The sequence below is a fragment of the Pelecanus crispus genome, chromosome 1, assembly GCF_030463565.1.
Source record: "Pelecanus crispus isolate bPelCri1 chromosome 1, bPelCri1.pri, whole genome shotgun sequence".
Classification (NCBI taxonomy): domain Eukaryota; kingdom Metazoa; phylum Chordata; class Aves; order Pelecaniformes; family Pelecanidae; genus Pelecanus; species Pelecanus crispus.
In genome coordinates, this window is record NC_134643.1 from 2,727,151 (window position 1) to 2,748,770 (window position 21,620).

Genomic DNA, 21,620 nt, shown 5'->3' on the forward strand with positions numbered 1-21,620 from the left:
TTAATTTATTTATTACATTTAACACTACTGGGTCTGGGTGTCTCACGAGTATGTGTCCTACGCAGAGTCTTGTAATTTCCTAGCAGACGTCTCTGTTGCCCAAGTTCGAGTTGCATACAAACAGGCTCTCAGCTACGTGAAAAATAAACTTGCTGAGTTTGGCACGCTCCTTGGTAGTAAAACACAAGCTCAGAGAGCATTATTTATACACCTCAGGCCCAGTCTGAAGGACTGCAAGTGGCATGAAACACCCACCTGCATGTCACTACATCTGAACCGAAGTTACTTCCATAGGCGCTCCTAACACCAAAATACTTTAAATTAGGATATTGAGAGAGGGGAGAAGAAAAGAGAGAAAGGGAAAAAAAAAAAAAAAAAAAAAAAAAAAAAAGAGGGGAGGGCAAATCTCAATTTCCTGAGAGCCTTGCATTTCCTGATAGCAACGGCCACATTACCCTTCCAGAAGAAACAATTTTTAGGAGAACCGGCCAGATGTCCCACACATGAGCAAATGACAGCAACAGAATAAATCTCATTCTGAAATTCGCAGCAATTCAGCACATAATCCCTTGTATTTTGGTCATGCTCCTTTGTCACAAAGCACAGACCATCGTCTTGCTGGTGTCAAGTAACCCTATCAAGTGAGTTTTTTGGCTAAGAACCTTAAATTATCCAAAATACAAATTTATGTATATCCCAAATATTATCAAATCCTTTTCATTTTGCATGTGAACTCTCCTTAATGATTGAATATAATAAATACAGAACCTAATCACATTATTATGATAGCTTTATAGGCAGGAAAATGACAAAGTACTTGAAATCAAAACAGCACCAGCAGATTATTGAATTTTTTGACCCTGACATCTGCCTGCCTCGAAACAAGAAGAATGTCTCGAAATTGGAAAGCGTAAGAGGAGGAACACAACTGATGAGTAAACGACTCCCATCTTCTCAAAGTGAAGTTTATAGGCTTTAGGCCATTACCTGCAACCAACCTACAAAAAAACCGCTCTTCGATGACTTCATTTAATTGACCCTCCCATTAGCAACCTCACAGCAACATCTAAGGACCAAGCAGGTCACCGACACCAGTTCTTCCACACCCTGAACTGTCCCTCCAGGTCAAGAGTGTTTTGGACAAGAATTCACAGCACTCATGTAGATTCAAAGATGCTGTTTCAGTGCCCCAGTAAAAGAGACAATATTAAATTCCCTGTGGAGTGGGAAATCCATGCATCCATCCTCTGGATATCTGCAGTCCCAGTATTTCCACAAGCTGACTCAGCTCCCCAAACGCACTGTTGGGACATGAAGCTTCTTGATCAATCCTACACTAACATAAGGACTCAAGAAGCACAAAGCAGCAGCTGAGAACACAGTTTATAAAACTTTAGTGATTGTAATTAGAAAGAGGTAGCTCTTAAAACAACAAAAACAAACAAACAAAACCCCCAAAGTTCAGGAATTTCATTTTGCATTTTAAGAAGTTAACTTGCACAATGTGACAGTTTAATCGTGGAAAAAAGAGGCGCAACTTCTAGGAAAAGAAAATTATTCGTTTCCCTTCATTAATGTCAGACCCTGCAATTTCCAGCGGGGTCTGTGTCTTAACTGACTTATTGAAGAATTCATCCAAGCATGAACTACTGAGGCATGAACTAGGATATTTCCTAGGCTCAAATTAAGAAAACGGTGTTATTCTTGTTAAATCAAGTCACCCTGCACTAATCAATACTATTGACTGGGATGAACTCCATAGCAAGGAATAAAACAATCTGTCTCATCTGCTTGGCCATACTATCTGAGATTTGAGAAGAACAGAACACTGGCACTGAGAGAAAAATATGCTTTCACATCTTCTCCGCTCTTAGGTTTCAATTAATAATAATGAATGCTCTGCATGTAGGTGCAAGCGATGAGGAAAAGTAATTTTGTTTGTATTTAAATATTTTACCTTGAAAAATACACCGACATGAATCTTACTCCTGATGATGCCCTGTACGTACCGACAACCACCCAGCACTGCCTGCGCCGCGCCTCTTACCTTTACCTCTCTTGACGCTGCCAGCGTACCCCTACGGACCCTGAACTAAGTTGCCACAGCCCGACATCAGCACAGCTCCAGTCGTGCCTGGCCACAACACAGAAAAGCAAATGCTGCCATTTACCACAACGCAGCAATTTTATTATGATAGCGATGGGAGAAAAGCCCAAACTGGAGCAGGAGAGAGCTTATGATGCCTTGGCCTGGATATTCAAGTGGAAATTCAAGGCGAAATCTCTAGTGGGGACTCTCCCTGACTACATCAAGGTCTGAAATATGCATTTACATTGACCAGCCAACACGATACCTCCACTGCAGATGATGCCCTGTGCTGGAGGGCCAACAGGCATCTCCATAAAAATACACCACGAATAGCCCTTCATCCTTATTGATTCCTACCAAGAGCGTCTCTTGCAGGGAGATGAACGATCATCCAAAGAAACCAACACCAGGCAGCTCCACAGAAAACAGGCAGCACATGAAGGAAAAGTGGAAAAAATGCCTGTTTTGGTTTTTTTTCTCCTTATCAAGATGATTACCAGACAGAGGCAGTTTGCACAGCCTCTCAAACAAGAGCTAAGCATGCAAATACTGTACCGCTCGGCTGTCCCAAACACACTCCACATACCCGTGCGCAGAGTCCAAGAGCAGACAACTATCTGCCTCATTAGGGAAAAGGAGCTGTAAAGCCGAATTCCCAGTGAGCACTGAAGATTTTCAACTGTATGTAGGTGCTCAACTTTATTGCCAGGACAGCTCGCTACAAGCACTGACTACGGGAGTAACCGTCCATGCTCACTGACGTACAACACCACGATGTACACAGCACTCCAATAACTATGTGGACCAAGTATACACTTCAGCAATGCCACACGACAGAAATCTTTCACACGGTTTGGGTTTTTTTTGGTTGGTTTTTTTTTAGTATAAAAGGCAAGAAACTATAATAGCCACATTTCATAGGCACTAGGAAAAAAACCCAAACTTCCACAGCTGTCAGAAAGTATTACTGTTGTAGCAGTTCCTTCTTAAGAGCAGCAGCTTGCTGATTTAATCTGTCTAGCAATAAATTACGAGACTTAAAAAAAAAAAAAAAAAAAAAAGAAGAAAAACTTTTGAGGCGAAGTGAAATTTGTCATAGTTAATGATATCCTCACACTGTGCTGGCAATGAAGTGTGCCCACCTGAATACCACTGTGAGTGGGAGTCAGAGACGGGTCCATTAGTAACGCAGCTGAATCTTTCTGAAATGGAGCCTAAAATGTCATGCTTCAATATGAAAAAGCATTAGATTACCAAGAAAGCTAGAATCTCTGCACGCATTTGAAGTCTGAACAAATATTAAGAGTGCTTTAAGTTTTCCATTCCGGATAGTATTTTAAAAATTTAAATATTCGTCATGAATATCCCAGGTTTACTGCTAACATCCTGTTACCCACACACAGAGCGGGGCTCAGAAGGATGATGGCAAGATTTCTTGTCCCAGAAGGGATCTCCCCAGAAAAACGGGAGTTTCTTCTGCCATGAAGTTCAAAGTTGCCCGCCACGATTTGAGGTATACGTGGACTTTGCTAACTTACTCCATATGGAAAACATACTGAAGCACCTGATAGAAATGCTAAGGATTAGCATTCTTCAGAAAGCGTCTTGGGGTGCTTTGCAAACGAATTAAACAATTTCTCGGTATTCCTATACCTATTTTGTGTACTGAAACAGTACCGAAGGCAAACCTTAAGTTAGATACACGCCATCACACAAATCATGACTCCTCATTTAAAGACAAAACCCTGGAACACGCTGCAAGGAGTTTCCCGATCCATAATTTTGCAATTAATGTAATGCAGGTTACTTTCTATAACCAAGGACTGCCATGTATACAGAAAAAGTTTGATCCTACTTTGTAAAAAAAGGTCACGTTGTGACACATCCTGTGATTTCCTTATTTATCATGATAACTTCTCTACTACTAAATTTAAAAAAAAAAAAAAACCAAAACAAACCACTACCACCAAACCCACAAAAACCCCCAGAGACAATAACAGTATTTATATTTCCTTTTCCTAGATTTTTTGGGTTTTGTTTAGGGTTGGTTTGTTTGTTTTTTTTTTTTTAATTGAAACAATTTTCTCCATAAAAGTCCAAGATTTATATGGAAGTTACCACTCTTCAACAGCATGTGTGAAGAGGAATCACACACTACTCCCTCTCTTGATCTGTTCCCTGAAGGACGTGAAGACATCAGAGAGGAGGCAGCTCAGCATCCTGTAAGAGGCTCCTTGCACCTTTAAAAACCATAGTAAGTAATAATCTCTTTTTTAAACAATGTAAGGAAAGCTCTCTCTGCCTCTAGTAAAAGTACCTTTAAACAGCGAGATTTCTTACACTGTCACATCAGAGCACCATAACACATTCCCTAATTGTTTCGGAGCTGTATTTCATTGAATCATAGAATCGTTTAGGTTGGAAAAGACCTTTAAGATCATCCAGTCCAACCATTAACCTAACACTACCAAGTCCACACTAAACCAATCAAGGGTAGACTAGACTGAACCATGTCCCAAAGTGCCACATCTACCCGTTTTTTGAACACTTCCAGGGATGGGGACTCCACCACCTCTCTGGGCAGCCTGTTCCAATGCTTGAGCACCCTTTCTGTGAAGAAATTTTTCCTAATTTCCAACCTAAACCTATTTGTCTTAATGCATTTCATCTTCAGCACCGCTATACTTTACAGTATACAGTATTACATCCTATCAGACACAAAAATTTTTCAAACACAAAGATATTTGGCTAGTAAGTAAACCCCTTTCTGAAACATCCAAAAAATATTACCTTGGTCTAAATGGAAACAGTGAACACTCGAAAACTATGAGGACCGTAGGCAAACCTCTGTTTGCTCTCTTCCCCTCCCATCCCCTGGGTTAGCACAGGACAACTTCATTAATCTCTCCATGACTGCAAACTTTTCAGCTAAACAGGTTCCAGGCACGTAGTGAACAATTCTTCGGCACCTCTCTGTGATCAAAGCGCCTTTCCTAGTGAGCCACTTCACGTTAATCTATGCAACCATAAAAAGAATAAAGAAGCAGCCTTTGAAGCCACAACAATCAAGCAATCAACACAGCTTGCAAATCAATGCCACCTCCACTCGGAGCATCGGAGCAAACTTACAGGAGAAAAGGAACCGGTTTAGATGTTACAGTCCTTCCGAAAAGTTCTTGATTATGTGGAGATCAACAACATAGTTATTACCTGTATACCAGCTTCAAGGTATGGAAATACAAATTTTCATTTAGAATGAAAGGAAAGAAAGCAACAGCTGCCCAAACAGAGCAAAGCAGGTTATTATAAAACAGAGCTCAATAGAAAAGAGCGATTGATCTGTGCTATTACAGAACAGTAACGGGGTTTATAAAGGAAGTCTTCTGCTTTTTCATATTTCTGTACATTAGGACTCTGTTGTCTTACAACTGCACCCACTTAAAGCCACACACAACACAAGCATCAAGTCCTGTTTTTACTATACCGATTCGCAGCAGCGATTCAACGTATTAGCATGCACATTTAAGTTCTTTTTATTGGAAACAGATGTAATTGATCTTCTCTAAAATTCTTTTGCATGTCTTGAATCATCCACCTTACCTGCATTCAGGCCGTTTTTCAAACTGCTCTAAGATACCTGCTTTAGTAGAGCCCACATAGTGGAGCCACCAGCCTGGGTATGCCAATGCAACTGGAACTGAAACTCAGCACTTCATGTAAAGCAAAGGTTATTTATAAGTGAATGATACAAAATTCTTCTAGAAAGCCCTTCAAAGCTTGAATTAAGGGCTCAGCAACCAGCTGATCTGGCACTTGCTTTCCTATACCATCGGACCTCAGCAGGGAAGGGATGGGGAAGGATCTGGTCCATCTCCAGACCAGTCTCCACCGGGGAACAAAGCACATATGGAATCCAGCATCCTGCACCTAAAATTAGCTTTTGCGAGTGCTTCAAGCGCCTTGACCTTAGACAGGCAGCGTGACAGAATCTAGGTAGGTCTTCCCTGAAGCCAACTAAGTTTATCCAAGTGAACAAATATAACAGAGACCCCAGAAGCATCCAGCTCCATGTTTCAACCAGCCTGTGTTTCCAGGCCAGCTCCACAGAAAATAATCATTGAACTTCCAAATCCATAGACCCTTCCTTTTGAACAAACACCAGCTTTGAAGACTTGTACTTTTATTAAGAATACTGTTTGGCAGACAGCCTTGAAACATTGCACCTTCCCGCTGGTGCAGGTCAACTCTGGGTTAATGCTTTTCTGTTTCCGAGTCGTGTTCTCTTCCCTTCTTGCTGGACTCCTACGAACCACGCGCAGGAGCTGTTACGGGTCTGCCAGTGCAACTGGAACTGAAACTCAGCGCTTCAAGTAAAGCAAAGGTTATTTGTAAGTGAATGATACAAAATTCTTCTAGAAAGCCCTTCAAACACCAACCACTTTAGGATTCCATGGACTAGACAAGAGATCTCATCTTCTAGTGGCATCTAGTGGATTATTTTAGGCAGACTATTCTGTCTACTCCTACATAGCAAGGATGTTACCTCTGCCCTCTTCACCCACAAACTGCAGTAGAGAGTGCACTACACGGCTGTTTCTGGCAGTGACCTACCTGCCCGCTGATGCAGCACATGGGGCTCCTGTTCCCTCTCTCTCAACAGGAGGAAGAGAGGTGAGATGAGCCAGACAACAAATAAATCCACGCGTTATCAAGATAGACAAGAATAAGCTCCGGCCAATACTTGATTACTTCCTTGCTTGAGGGGAGAAGCAATTTAGCAAAGGTTTCTGACAAAGGAAAGATTGCATTTCTCGTTTGCTTCTCAATCACATGCTCTTTTTTTAATCATGGCAGCTGTGAATTTATAGATCAGACCATCAGGAGTAAGGGACTGATGTTTAAAAACACATAGGCACCCTACCTTCTACCAAAATCAACAGACATCAGCGAGATGACATCGGCACTACAAGAGACCCAAAATCAATGGGAATTAGGTGGCTAACTGCTTGTAAAATACTGGCTGTCAGTCCTTGGGGCGAGGGCTCTGCAGTGGTAGGAAGGGAGCTCCGAGATGATTCACTGTCTCACAGGGCAGTTCCCAGCTTCCAGTCTGTCCATCACTCATCGCTGGCACTAAACTCTGCACTGGAGATACCAACACTGCCGCAGCCAAGTACAGGTACACCCTAAATCCACACGGACTACGCTTCGATCTGTTCAGTTAGTTTGTAAATATTTTTCTTCTTTGACAGAGAGGTGGGGTGGGAATTAAGATGAAAGAGATGTGAAGTGGGGCAAGAAAGACAAGGAAGCTGACCTTTAAGGTTATAAAGTACATCACATTTCATTTCTGTAACATTTCCTTAAGTGAAAGAAAATCTCAGCAACTCTCCCAGAAGCAGCATTTGGGGTGATGCTCCCTAACAAGGGTTGCAGAGCAGCTTTCCAACCTAACAAGCTTTCACTGGAAAAACACAAATGTGCAGAAATTCAGGCAGGGCTCCTCGCTGGTTCTCAGTTTGCCTCCTGGAGCAATGGGGCTGTTGTGCTGGGGGACAAGTACAGACACAGGAGTCCAGAGTTTCCGAAATATGCACCAACCCAGTTTGCTGTGGGGTTGGGACCACGTCAGTCACCACAATGATCTAACAATCCCAGCTGAAGTCAAGTCTGATGGCTGGACCATCACAAATCCCTTCCAGGTATAAAACTAGGAAAGAAGGGAAGAGAGCTGTAGCTTGTGTTCAAAGTTTGGAGAACACACACTCAGCTTCAAACCATGCTGAAGGAAAAGTAATTTCCAAAAGCAGAAGAGGTAATACTGCCACAAATTGCCTCTCTGCTCAAAGGGAGCACAAGCACAAGTCCTACTCACCACGATGACAGCAGCATGGCATTTTGTTCTGTACAGGTAGAGAGTTCCCAGCCATGAGAATACACATTGCTATCAAAAGCTTAAAAATTGATCCAGAAACCAACAGGCAGCTGATGCAGATCGTGCAACCCAGACTTCATATAAAAGTTTTTACTACTGCTCAGCTGCAGATCTGGATTCAAGTCATGGGTCTAATACGGCCTCTACGACCCTGGATCAGGTTTCTACGTTTCAGTTTTCCAAAAGGGGAATTGAAATAGTGACTCCAGCCTTCCCATGGTAAAGCTATTTTGAGAAATGCTGTCGACAAAAAGGAACAAAGGTTTTATTCACTGGTCTTAAATTCATGCTTAGACTTCAGCTTTCCATTTAACACAGAATACGGCTCCAACTTACCAAACTGACTGCACCACCTATTCCAATCACCGCCTGAAATTTCTGCCTGAAACAGCTTCTCCTGCTTGCTTTTGACCAACTGTCATTACCCTTCATTTACTACATAGCAGGACTTCAGGCCAGGAAGCTGATTTGGATGCAGTCACATAGCTGGTGCGCAGACATATTGTTCTGCTGATGTTCCCATGCCCAATCCTTTTACGCTCTCCTATACTGTCTTGTCTGAGATCCAACACCATATGCATTTAAATAAGTTGCTCTTTAATGTTTCAAAACCTGATTTATTAGTTACTCACACTCCATCTGCCTCGAAAAACTGCAGCGTGCCTTCACTTTCACAGGCTGTACAAAAGGTTGAGGTTCAATTTGACTCTACTTTATCATTTGATCAGTGTGTCAGCCACATATGTAAAGTCTCCTTTCAGCTACAGAAATTGTTTAAAATTCATACTTTTCTTTCTCCCCCTTTTTTTTTTTCCCAGGCCACACGACTCAGCAGCAGGCACTTTGATTAATGTATTTGTCAGCTTGCATATTTACTATTTTGTTGGTTTCCCTAAAACTACTGTGTACAGATGTAAGCTCTTCCAAAGCATGGCTGCAGCATAAATCCTTATCCGAAGCCAGAAAACATGCTAGAGCTAATGAACTGTGATTACTTACACACTGCATTCACTTCTCAACTCTTTTCTTCTTGAAACTTGCCTTCTTTATCTTATCTCCTGTAGTGGCAAATGGCTCCTACCTGAATTTTTTGTATTCCTGACATGTTTTCTATTCAGTTTTAATGTCAGAAGAAAAAAAAACAGTGAGCAAACAGAGAAAGCAAGGGAAGTAAGACAAAGATATTTCTTGACAGACAGTCATTTATCGTTTTATAGTCTTATAAACTGTTTAACTCTAAATCTTCCCACATTTCATCTTCCTTTTTAATACTTAAAAGTTTGCAACCCATTTAGACAAAGGAACCGGTGGTTACAGCAAGATACATCTGGCGAGGCCATAGGCTCGTGGCATGACGTTGGACAAGGCTGCATCTCCACTCACCCACTTCTGAGATGGGGCAGATTTGCTATAGCCCCTCTTATGGGGCCTGCTAGGAGAGCTAATGAAATAAACGGTGTAAAACATTGTACGGTCTTCTAGAAGAAGTATACATCTACAGAAATAATTTTTTAACGTAAGCACACAGGAAGGAAACAGGATTTAGAAAGTGCACATAGCTAGGACTATAGTAACCATCATGCTGGCCAAGAAAGCTATCATAGACTTGTTTTCCATGTATTAATGAATGCATCAGTTCTAATGAAGATAAATTTGCCAATCTTTTGACAAGTCTTGAAAATGTTACAAATCTGGCATGTAAAACAAGGCAAAATAAATCCTACTTGGTTATTTAACACTGTGATGCCTCTATAAATTTATAACAACAAAAGAATGTCCTTACTCCTCATCTATGCACACACTAGTGTGAATTAATTCATTTTCCAGCAATATGCAGAATGATCCCTACTAATAACATGGGTTTTCCCCAAGGGAACCGAAATAGATTGTCCATGCCAGTGCACAAAATGCACAAAACAACTCCCTGTGCCAGCAGAAATTATCAGATTGCTCAGAGTACGACCTGTCAGGCAGCATTTTTCAACCTGTTCATCCATAATCTCTTTTAGATGGGTTTCCCCACCTCCTTATCCTCCTTGCTTTGTTTTGCCTGAAATTCAATCAAAGATGAATTAGACTTTAGAAAACAACCAACACCATGGCTATTAAGTCACACTGGAAATTCTAGACCCCTGTGTTAATTTTGCTACAGCTTTTACTTCTTGCATTTTAATGCAAAACTGCTTCCCCCCGGAGACCGTCACTGATATTGGCACAAAATCGCATGGGGCTGTGAGAGAACTCAAGCGCCAATAAAAAGGAGGGTAACTGAGCCCTCAGCAGACATTAGCAATTGCAGGAAAACAGCCAGAACTTTAATCACAATTCTTTCAAATGCAGCGAGGGATTTAGAAATGCTGTTATTCTAGGATATGACCCTAATACAGTGCTTAATCAAAGCCATTGCTAGCACAAGAATAACCTGGTGACTTTAATAAAACACAATTTCATAGGAGCCAATATGTCAGATTCACGCTGTATGTAATATAACAAACTGTAGAAAGAAGAATGACCAGTCCTTTCCATATATGTTTCTGTATATTTCCATAGACAGGAAACTTAAGGTTTCTCCTAAGCAATGACCAAGAACTCCTATGAGCTCTGCTTTACAGAAATTTCTGAAGAGAGTTATGTAGATTATTTTTTCTTTTTACTTGTTGCTACTGCTGTGCAGGTATCAAGGATAAGAAAAGCTCAAAAGGTACATGTTGAAAAAACTATTCCAGTACTAACAATTTTCTTATTTTAAGTTTTACTTAAAAGCATTCAACAGTCATGGGCTAAAGAAGCCGAGATTTGAATGCTTCAGCTTCATCAGAAAAAAAAAAAAAAAAAAAAAAAAAAAAATTGTGGTTTCTGCTGATTCAGCAGACTCTATCAGAAGAGGATCACAAAAATGATCCGAGGGCTGGAGCACCCCTGCTACAAGGCCAGGCTGGGGGAGTTGGGGTTGTCCAGTCTGGAGAAGAGAAGGCTGCGGGGAGACCTTATTGTGGCCTTTCAGTGCTTAAAGGGGGCCTATAGGAAGGATGGGGGCAATCTTTTTAGCAAGGCCTGTTGTGACAGGACAAGGAATAATGGATTTAAACTAAAGGAGGGTAGATTTAGAGTGGATATAAGGAAGAAATTTTTTACAATGAGGGTGGTGAGCCACTGGCACAGGTTGCCCAGAGAGGTGGTGGAGGCCCCATCCCTGGCAACATCCTAGGCCAGGTTGGACGGGGCTCTGAGCACCCTGCTCTGGTTAAAGCTGTCCCTGCTCGCTGCAGGGGGTTGGGCTGGATGGCCTCTAAAGGTCCCTTCCAACCCAAAGCATTCTATGATTCTATCAACAGTAACTATCTAGCTCAGTAGAGTCTTACCTACCTCTTCCAATACTTTGGATTATAATTTCACAGTTAAAAGAAATATGTGCTCTTTTGTTCAACCACAAGAAGCAGAAGTGCACACACTAGTACGGAGCAACTAGTAATGGCAAAAGCAAAAATTAAACTTGGCATCAAGTGCATACTTTAAAAGAAGGCAGAAGAACAGGCACAAACCAAAGTTATTCCTATGCCTCGGAGGACACTCCCTAAGCGCGAAGCTGCTTCTTGCAGTAACACTGAAAAGTCTGGACAACGCTATCTCCAAGCTGTGTTGTACCACCTACAACTGCAGTCGGCAAATCCATCATTCTCTCTTTAAAAATAGATGTAAGCCACTGTGCATCTGAAAGGAGTACCGAGTTCAGAGGTCCCCCTCTGCTGTGGTCCTAACCTTTCAGCTTCAAACAGCCACAAAACTTACTTTGAAAACTACTGTTCATCAAGAAAAATCAGAAGCAGAAGCAGCCTTATCTGATGGAGGGAGTATTCAGGGAGCACTTCCCCCCCCTCCGTTTTTTCCCTACAAGGGCTACTTACAACTGAGGAAAGCGGCCAAGCTGTAACGCAGGAGAAGGGTTGTGTTATTCGGAGCGACACTCAGTAATACAAAGGGTCCCACAACACAGGAGAAGCTGCAGATCTAAAAGGTTTCCCACCTCCCACCAAATTTTGAGATCTGTATCGTACTCCTAAGGCAAGGCGCTGCGTTGCGGGGCGTCAAGAAAAAAAAGTTATAGGCTGGTGCCGAGCTGTGGGCAAGCGCCGATCCTCAGCGTACGCCGCAGCGGCCAGCAAGCGAAGGAGCCCAGCAAGCGTGTGCTTGGCAATCACGATGACCACGCTTCAACCTGTAAAATTAAATACGAATCAAAGCAGTAAGAGTATCAGCAAAAAGTTGTTTGCTCTTTCTTCAGGAGGAATTTATATACTTTTGAATAATGGGATTTTTTTTTGTAGGGCTGATCCTTGGCTCAGTTTTCCAGGCTTTTTTTCAGAGCAGTGAAAAATCAAAGGATTCAGGCATCAAGATGACTCTGCGCCTCTCACCATCAGCTGACAGTGAGAAGATTTTCCCCACTACTGGAAAAAAAAAAAAAAAAAAAAAAAAAAAAAAAAAAAAAAAATCCGTCATACTTGACCAGGTGAAATATTAGGAGGAATCAAAATAAAGCTGGAAACCACCTGGTCTCAAATTATGACCGCTGTCTAATGTAAAATAGCTTCATACCATTAAAGCAAAGTGAGCCACGCAATAACTGGTTAAAATTATAGCTTTGCCTGTAGAGCTACGATCACAGCGGGGACTTTGGTTGTAGAGCACAGGACTCCCTAACATCCCTAACTAACATTGCCGTGCTGGCAGAAAGTTGTGAACAGCTGTAATGCTGTAAACTCTGCCAGAGGACCGTTGCCCGCTACCAGAACACAACGCGACACGCCTTTCATGGGATCATTGCCGATAAAGGTGGAAAAATATCTGCTCTGTTCCCCGGCAAACGAATGACAAAGCCTTCCAACACATTAGATGAGCTGGCTTGCTATGCTACCACTTAACTCAAAGACTGCAGGAAAGAACGGTGAAGAGAAGCGGCTGAAATCAGAAAAACATCGTACAAGCATCCATTATTCCTAAAATAATGGGCTCCAGGAACAAAATTGTCTCAGGTGCTACTTTTGACATACTTAACATACCTTAAGCCAGACCTCTGACTAACCCGTTCCTATTTTTACAACTCCCTTTTTACCACATAACATCCCTTCCTAATGACAGTTTTAAAGGTACCCATGTTCAAGGGACTATTGCTTCATTCTTTTTTTGGCAATAGATCACATGTTCCAGCGCTGCACACTTACACACTATAGCGTAGCCTCCTCTTCCAACCATCTGCTTGTTGAACTAATTCAAACTATTACTGGTTTTACCTACAAGAAAAGACACTCCAAACATCAAGGAGACAGCTACAGTTTCACCAGGGGAGGGGAAAAAAACCCAGCAGCACAAAGAAGCTAGTCTAACAATGAGGGAAATGTCAAGAAATAGAAATGTCAAATCCCTTAGGGTGGGGAAAAAAAAAAATAAAAATCCAACTCCAGTTCATCTCCAAGCACTGTATTTTGTAATGAAATTACAATCTATAGTCTTCCCTCAGGGAAAACCTGCTGCAACTAATTAGACTGTTGGTTTTTTTAAAAGTTCAAAACAAATGCAAGAATGGCTACGCAGCTTTCATGCCCTAGCTGTCAAGAACTCCATTTAACTCTTTGCAAGCAAAAAGGTCTGAATCTTGCCACCAAAACCTGCAAAATGGCTCAATATGGAAATAGTTCAAAATATTTCAATGTTCTCCTCGATACTTACCACTCACGGCATCTTTCCCTCTGTCTTTTAAATCACTCTTCAAAAGCTCCCCAACAGTTTGCTTAGCAAATAAAAGACTTGCCCAAATCCTCCAAAAGCCCTTGTGGTGGTGACCATTCCGGATGGTTTCCCTCACATCCTTGGCAGTGCCAGCTCATGCTTCTGCTAGCTTTTTTTTTTTTTTTTTAAAAGTAAAAACCAGAACCCCATGCTTATTTACACCTAGGACAACTGGACACTGATTTACAGCTGCAATAGAGGTGGTGATTTAAAACAAGTACGCGGTACTTGCTTCCCATCCCTTGAACCGCTTCACTCTGGATACCAACCGGAGGAGATCACCTTCCTTTCACGCACTGTCAGATGCCTTCAGCACAGCTGGGATACAAGGTGGCTGAAGCAGCTGTACCTTGTTCTGCAGCGGCATGGCCAAGAGGGATCACAACAGCAATCTTCACAAAGATGGACCTGGGCTCTCCCTGGCACACGCCAAAAGAGTACAAGAGAGGAGACACTCCAAGTGCAATCACAGCATTTCACACCTTTCAGATCTACACCATAAGTAACAATACTATAAAAACGCAAAACTCTTAAGAACAACAAGCATTTGCTCACTAGCCAGGTCATTTACACAACACGCTATAGTCTTCAGTCACCTCATGCAATGAAATCCTTATAAAAGGCAGGATGTTGTAGATGCTGGTGTCGACTCAACTGAAATGTATTTCTTCGTGGGCGTATCTACATGGATAAGTTCATATGGGTATTGCAAGAGGAAGAGGGTTATTAGCTCATGCACAGGAGTGCTAGGCAGGAACGTGACCTCTATCCCGGAGCTGGCGTTGCCTCCAGCAGCTCCAGACCACGGGCAGAGCGTACGCCATCATGCACTTGCATCCATAAAGACGTATCTCTATTTTCCACGTACACTCTTGAGAAAAGGGGCTTTAACAAAAGTAAGAACACTCCTTTTTAGACAGAAGTCGAGAACTTGTATATTAAATCGGGTCTGTACAGAACAATGACCATAAAGCTTTCCAAGTTCAATGTCCTTCTTCTATGGCCAGGTGAGAAAACTGATGTCATTCTGTCAGCCAAGGGATCTTTCTGGCTGGCTTACTTTCTGCCTGGCAGTACTAGCAAACTCAGTCAAATTCAAATAAGAAAACAATTTTTATTTCAGTAGCTTTGTCAGTGGTACACGTCTATATAACAGATAATGCATAAGGCAACAAAGAATTAAAGTTGTTCTTTTGCAAATAAAAGCATTGACTGCAAAAAGTAAAAAAAAAAAAATCTACATTAAGTAGGTGTAAGAATTTGCTTCCCTTCATTAAAGCAAGAAGATATGATTGATTACATATGTACTCCTAGTGCGTTGGTCCTCATAGCATCTGGACTTTTGCAAGAGAGGGAATAAGATGCAGATTCAACACAGGGAGCGGAGCTGCTGATCAACACATTTCAAAACCCAGATACACACTGCAGTGTGTCCAATCTTCTCTATCACAATTTAAGACATTAAGGTCACCAATGAGCCTCTGAGTTAACTCCAAATGGACCCTCTACAGATGCTGCAGCAGACCCAAATCTGTTCCCTTTGGGGCCAGACAAGCCTCTCTTGCTTTCCGATCCAAGCCCTGAGATGTCTGGTTTTACCTGAAAGAGCCACAGCCTCCATCTTAAACATAAACCAGCACATTTTCAGTTATTTCTACAGTATGCTTACTTACACGCAAAGTAACAGCCAAAAGGACTGTACCCATTCAGTTAATTGTTCACCCTGAGCAGTTTAATTATTTTTGTTCATATAAATGAAACGTACGCCCTCCTCCCTGCTGATAAATAAAAAAAAATGCTGGATCTCTTCTGTCTGGTTATTCTTAAGGAATTGCTCTTTATTAGCAAAACCAGTTGTAAGGGTTAGTTGAATACTTTCGGAGCAACCTTTCATTATGTGTTACTATTTTAAGATTTTCATTCTCCTCTTCAAAACCATTTACAAGCTAGAAATATTTACTAGTTGCCTGCAATCAGATACATTTAGTTACAAATGAAACCTTCAACTTCCTTAGTTTAAGGCTGGCAGGACAGTTTAATTTAATTTCTTTGATGACACCAAGCATGCTCATTGTAATGACGCTGGAGAAGAAGTGAAATGGGTACGGTTGGAGATACTACAGATCATCGAAACTAGACAAGAGCTGCAAGAAAAAGCTGTCTTGCACAGGTATCATAGGCAGAGGCAGTAACTTGCACCTACAGACTGAAAATGCAAGAAAACATCACTGCAGTGTGTTTGACGGTGGTTTCAGGTCTGCATTTAAGGGTAAATCAATCTCCCCAGGGCCTCAGCAAGGCTCCGGCGTGCTGTCGGAGCAGCTACAGCCAGAGCAGAGGTACCCACAAGACTCCTTTCAAAAACCAGCACGGAGCAAATGCGGAGCAAATAACGTCCTTCTGTCTTCAAGGAGAACACCAGCCTCTCTGCAACCTCAGAACAAAAAGGCAATTCCTTTTCGACCTCCGCTCTTCATTGCATTTAAATAAAACTGTTTATGGGTGTTTGGAGACCTAAACCCCAAAGTCTCAGCCTGCTATTAATATTTTAATTGAAGACATGAATATTCATGATCATTTTGCTTCTTTAGAGGACAGGATACAATAATTAAATAATTCTAATATGTAAATGTGTTTCTGTCATGACACCTTGCCTTCATCTACATTACAAAACCAAGGCATTTTTAGCTCTTTCATTATTTATGTAATTCTGGTTCTTTCGGCTTTCTTTTTTTTCTTCTGGACTAACTAGAGCTCTTGAACACAGACGGCACTTTCTCAGTTACAGGCTTGGTAATTATGGACTATTTCAACATCTGCCACTCTTGACTTTGGCGGTTTCGGAGGATTTTTATTTCGGAGTTTTTTTGGTATGACACATCTTCTGTTTCCAAGCTAATTTCAACAGCACCACGAACACCTGATATTTGCCACAAGCCAGGAAAATGCAGGCAAGCACAAAGTTATTAAAGATTTCATCATTTCTCAGACTTCAAGACTGCTTCAGTAACAACAAAAATGTATCGGTTTCTACGAGAGACAACAGCAGTAGCTGTTTTCTAAAATAAATATAGCAATTCTTTCATGTGCAGCTATAACCAACAACAGAAAACTCTGGATGATTCCAGCAAGTCTTCCCTGTAATTGCTTTGAAATCCCCCCATTTAAATACAAACTGAAGTCAAAACCTGAAGCATGTCAAATGAGGACAAAAAAGCTGGAAAGGATTTCCAGGGTCATTAAGTTCACCCTTCAGCTCCTCTGAATACAACCTCCCACGTCTCCCCCTTCGTACCTACCTCAAGCTCAAAACAAGTTTCTTGCCTTCACTGTTCAGACCTCACTTCTCTACTTGTTTGAAACCTTTCTCCAATTTCCAGATTAATTTTATTTTTGGGCCACCTTATTCCTATCTGTGGCAACACCATTTTTCAGCCCATAGGTCTTTACCACCCCTTCAAGGTGCCTGATATGCCTTTTGCAAGCAACTGTATCACCTTTCAGACTACTTCAGCATGAAATAGTCTTTTTTCCCCTCAGTATAAGCAGCCAGAAACTACATCCACTATTTCAGATGACTTCTAATCAGAGACTTCTACGGTGACATTAATATTCTGCTGGAAATACCCTGCCTGGGTCGCATTTGCCTTTTTCCGAGCAGCAACCCTTTGGCAGCTCACAGTCATTCTGTAATCAACTAGTACCACTTCTTATCCTCCATCATTTCCAATTGATTAGCTCCTAGTTTAGAGCTGAAATTTCTGTTATCAATCCCCAGGTGCATGACCCTGCATTTACTGCTACTGAATTTCATCCCCTTTCTTCTACTCCGGTTCCTCAGGTCATCCAGCTTCTGTAGTTTATTTCATCATCACCACCACAGTGGCCACCACTATAAGAAATGCGGGTCATTAAAATATTTCCTAAGACTAACATAATGAGAAAGCAGAGTCCTGGAGGCCAGTGAAAGACATCAGGTAACAGACCGCCAATTAAATACTAACATCATTTGAGAACAATATTTGACACAACTTCTACTAATTTGGCATAACGTGATCTCTTACAGAGTTGGACTCCAAACAGCACAGCAAGAGAAGCACAATTCAGCATCTCAGGTAGGGGTGTGCAGCTGCTGACAGAAGGAAACCATTCCCAAAAATACACTAGCACTGCAAAAAGCTCAAGCAACAGCTGAAAAGTACTTCTACTTTTAAAATCAAGTAAGTTTGGTAACAACAAATCCTGCAGTAAAACCCAGTACTGCTGTGGTAAGAGCACCTACTCCATCCCAGCAGATGTTGCACTCAGAGAAAAACAGATGCTTAAAAAGTCTTACATTGCCCTCGGCTCACCTGAACATGACCTCCCTACTTGGAATATTTTCTACGTAAGCCCACTCAGCCACCAAGATGCAAGTGACAGTCAAGGTGGTTGCTACACATCTGAAGCAGTCGACTTCAGCTTTGGACTGGTGTTATTGGACTTTCCTGACTCGGGTTGAGCATGGCAGCCTTTGGCAATGTTGAAGTCCTGCTAGGCAAACCAGATGGGTACATTCTTTCCTTCTCCTGGGCTTTATTTGGTCCACTTCAACAGAAAGGGGAAAAAAAAAGTAACTTTCAAAAGTAATTAATCTCTCCTAGTATCTTAGAAAACAAAGAACAGCATGCTGAAACAGAGCAGTCTTTGTGCAAGTCTGCCTTTACTGCAGAGCCATCAATCCCATGACTGACTACCCGAAACAGCAGATCAAATAATCTGGAGCAGCTATGCTAGGGAAGAAAAGAGCATCACAAGCACTTGAGGCAGCCAAACCACAGAGGGTTTCCACAGTGGTGTTCAGAGAGCTTTCATATCTCCTCCAATACAAAGATAAACATGGATACCATGGAAAGAGGCCAACAGCTGCTGCATATTTGTGCCGTCTTGCCAATGCCTGCGATCATTGCTGAAGCTGGCACGCTCAGACGTTTCCTGGTGAGCTTCATCGTGTCTGGTTTGGCTTTCCTAAGCGGTACCACAATAACAGATCCCTCCTGGCGCGGATCAAACAAGCATGGGTTTCAACACCTGCACAGGGTTTATTCAAAATGGGTATTTTTATACATTACTTCTCTCCCTGAAGGTGAGTATCATCTTTGATAATCCCAGCACATACACGAGCCTCAGAGGAAGCGATGAAAATAGTCTTTCGAGTCACACAGCCTTTTAGCAAAGGAGCTTGTGCAGGAGTGGGTTACGGCATGTCTGTAGTACTCAAGTCAGCTGGGTATAGAGATGCCCAAAAAGGTATGGAGCAAGCCGGAGCTGAAGAAAAGAAGCAGGATGGTCTTATGCAGTCCACGCTATTCTCCAGATCGGCCCATGAACAAAGTGAGATTGCCTCTGCCTGGCTGTGCTGTGCCATGCCAACGTGCTGGTCTACCGAGGAGCGGCTCAACAGCACACTTCACTCCCTAACACGGGAAAGTTCTCATACTTCTAACTGTTCTGATAAAAAAAAAGCTGTGAAACACCAGGAAAATACAAAAAGATTCTCCATTTCCCAGCATGGGCCATATTTCAGTGTGTACAATTCCAGGCTGGCATCAGCAAGATTTCCTTCAGGTGATGCAACTGTTGCTGATTTAAACATCCAGTTCTGGACTGAGGCACTTGTTCAGGAGCCACTTTGAAATCTAAGTTCTTAACTTCCAAAATATAGCTTCCAAAAAAAAATTTGCAAAAGCAGTTGAGAGAAGCACCAAAGATTACTTCCACCTGCTCCAGTATTTTCCCACTAAATGAAGAAAATAAACGCAGGGACTCAAAATTCCAAGCCAAGGATGAGGAGCAGCAGCACTGAGGAATTCATCAATGCAATTAAGTGAGAAACAGAGAAACGGAGCCATAGGTCTTTTCAAAACAGCAAAATCCCAAAACATACACACAGACACCAAATCAGGGGCAAGCAGTGAGAGCTGCCGATGCGGCTCTGGTCAGAGGCATCTTGAGCTTTGAAGGCATCTGCTTCTCCCGCTGACAGATGGTGCAGACGGTGGCAAACTTACCCATCCTCTGGCCTGCTTCCCTCCTGTATCTTCGGAAATCGCACCGTCCAGCCATATTGAATAATTCCTCCAAATACGTACGTGTATATATATACACACACACACCAGTTCCTTTTTTTTCCCCCCTAATTAAATCTAGCACACTACGCAACCATAACAAGATGTTGATTAATTTACTGATTTGATTTAAATGTATCCTAGCTGCGTCAATCTCCTCCCTCTAGATCTTCAGAACAACCTTCACTCCTTTAAATAAGGCCAGGGGTGTAATCATTTCCTTCTCCTTTTCGCATATGCAGATAGGACAATTATCCAGACATCCATCAGAATGGCTTGAAACAGCAAGAAACTCATTTTTAAGCCAGTTTGCTGCATACGTTAGCTGAATACACAAATCTGAATCAGTGTGATAAACTTCCTGAAGATTATTACAGCACTCACCTCAATGCTCGGCAGAGCAAGAAAAAAAAAAAATATCTGAGAGCAGCAAAAAGATTTGCCCATCCTGGTCCATACTCATTGGCTGACACTCCTCCTTCTGCAGCAGATGCTATGCCAGAACCTGGATCTATTTTGAAAGACTATCTGAAGCTTTTTACAAACATAAACCACATCATATTACTGACATGTAGGAATGGTATAAGAAACCAGTTGGGCCTGGACAGCAATGTGCCATAAAATTCCATTATTTGTCTCATCAGAACAAGAGGGAGATGAAGGTATCTGCAGAAAGACACCAGAATTCAAGAATATACTGTTTTGCTTTCAGAGTTTGTGGGAGCAAAAAGCTACCTAGAAAAGACAGCTATGTCAAATACTTCAAAGCAGAAAAATATTAGAAGTGTGTAAGAGTGAGTATGTCTTCCTTAGAAGTTGGTTTTACAAGTCTTGTAAAAAAAACGACGCAGTGTGCAGCAGCAAAAGTACCAAACTCGCATCCTGCAGGTCAGCCAAGCCATCCTGAACCAAGGTTTGCAGCAATTTGTGGTCCATGAAACTCAGATGGGTCACATAAGCCAACCTACCTTGTCTGCAGCTACTAAATTGCAATAAAGGGGTGCCATAAACAAACTGGCTACTTCCCCACCACCTCTTTTTTGCAAATCCAGAGCTGTCACAGGACTGTTCAATGATTGAAGACCATCACTTTGGAAAAAACTGAGAAGCCCTTCCGGCAACAAAAATAAAAATGAAATTTATGACTGACCCAAATGCTACTTCTTCAAAGACGATATCTGCCAGCCCTCACAAAGACTACAGACCCTAATATTTCCGCTCTGGGCCATATGTGCCATTCTCAGGCAAAAATAAATTTGTTAACAAGTCTGCAAGAGCAGTTGGCACTTACTTATGCCAGTCTGTACTAACATCTTGAGACTTTCTTTAATAAGAAAAAAATGAAAAAAAGAGAATGTTTCAGGAAAGTACAAACCCAGCAAAGCATGCCTATGATGTAGGGGGGGAAAAAAAAAATAGTAATTCAAGGAAACATTTTAAATTCTTCTGCTAATAGACAACAGAAATGTTGGCAAAGTTTGTTGTTCATAAGCTTAGGGATCATCCAGGGGTCCCGAACATTTTAAACATTCAGTGTGACCATCTGTCATTGACATAGTCACCGAACAGAACGAGCAATTACTGAAGCCCTTCTCAGACATAATCTGTCAACCACATCCAGTTTGGCTGCCAAGAGAAATCAAGCTGAGGACTATGAAAGCAGATTGCCCTTATGGGAAATGGGACCGCTCCACCTGAGAAG

At 41.9% G+C, this 21,620-nt stretch overlaps 1 protein-coding gene across 1 annotated transcript in view; it reads right to left on the minus strand.

Annotated features, from left to right (window-relative positions):
- The window catches only part of EXOC4 (exocyst complex component 4), a 421,646-nt gene that overhangs the window by 227,204 nt on the left and 172,822 nt on the right, over nt 1-21,620 (minus strand). The gene's annotated exons all lie outside the window — the stretch shown is intronic.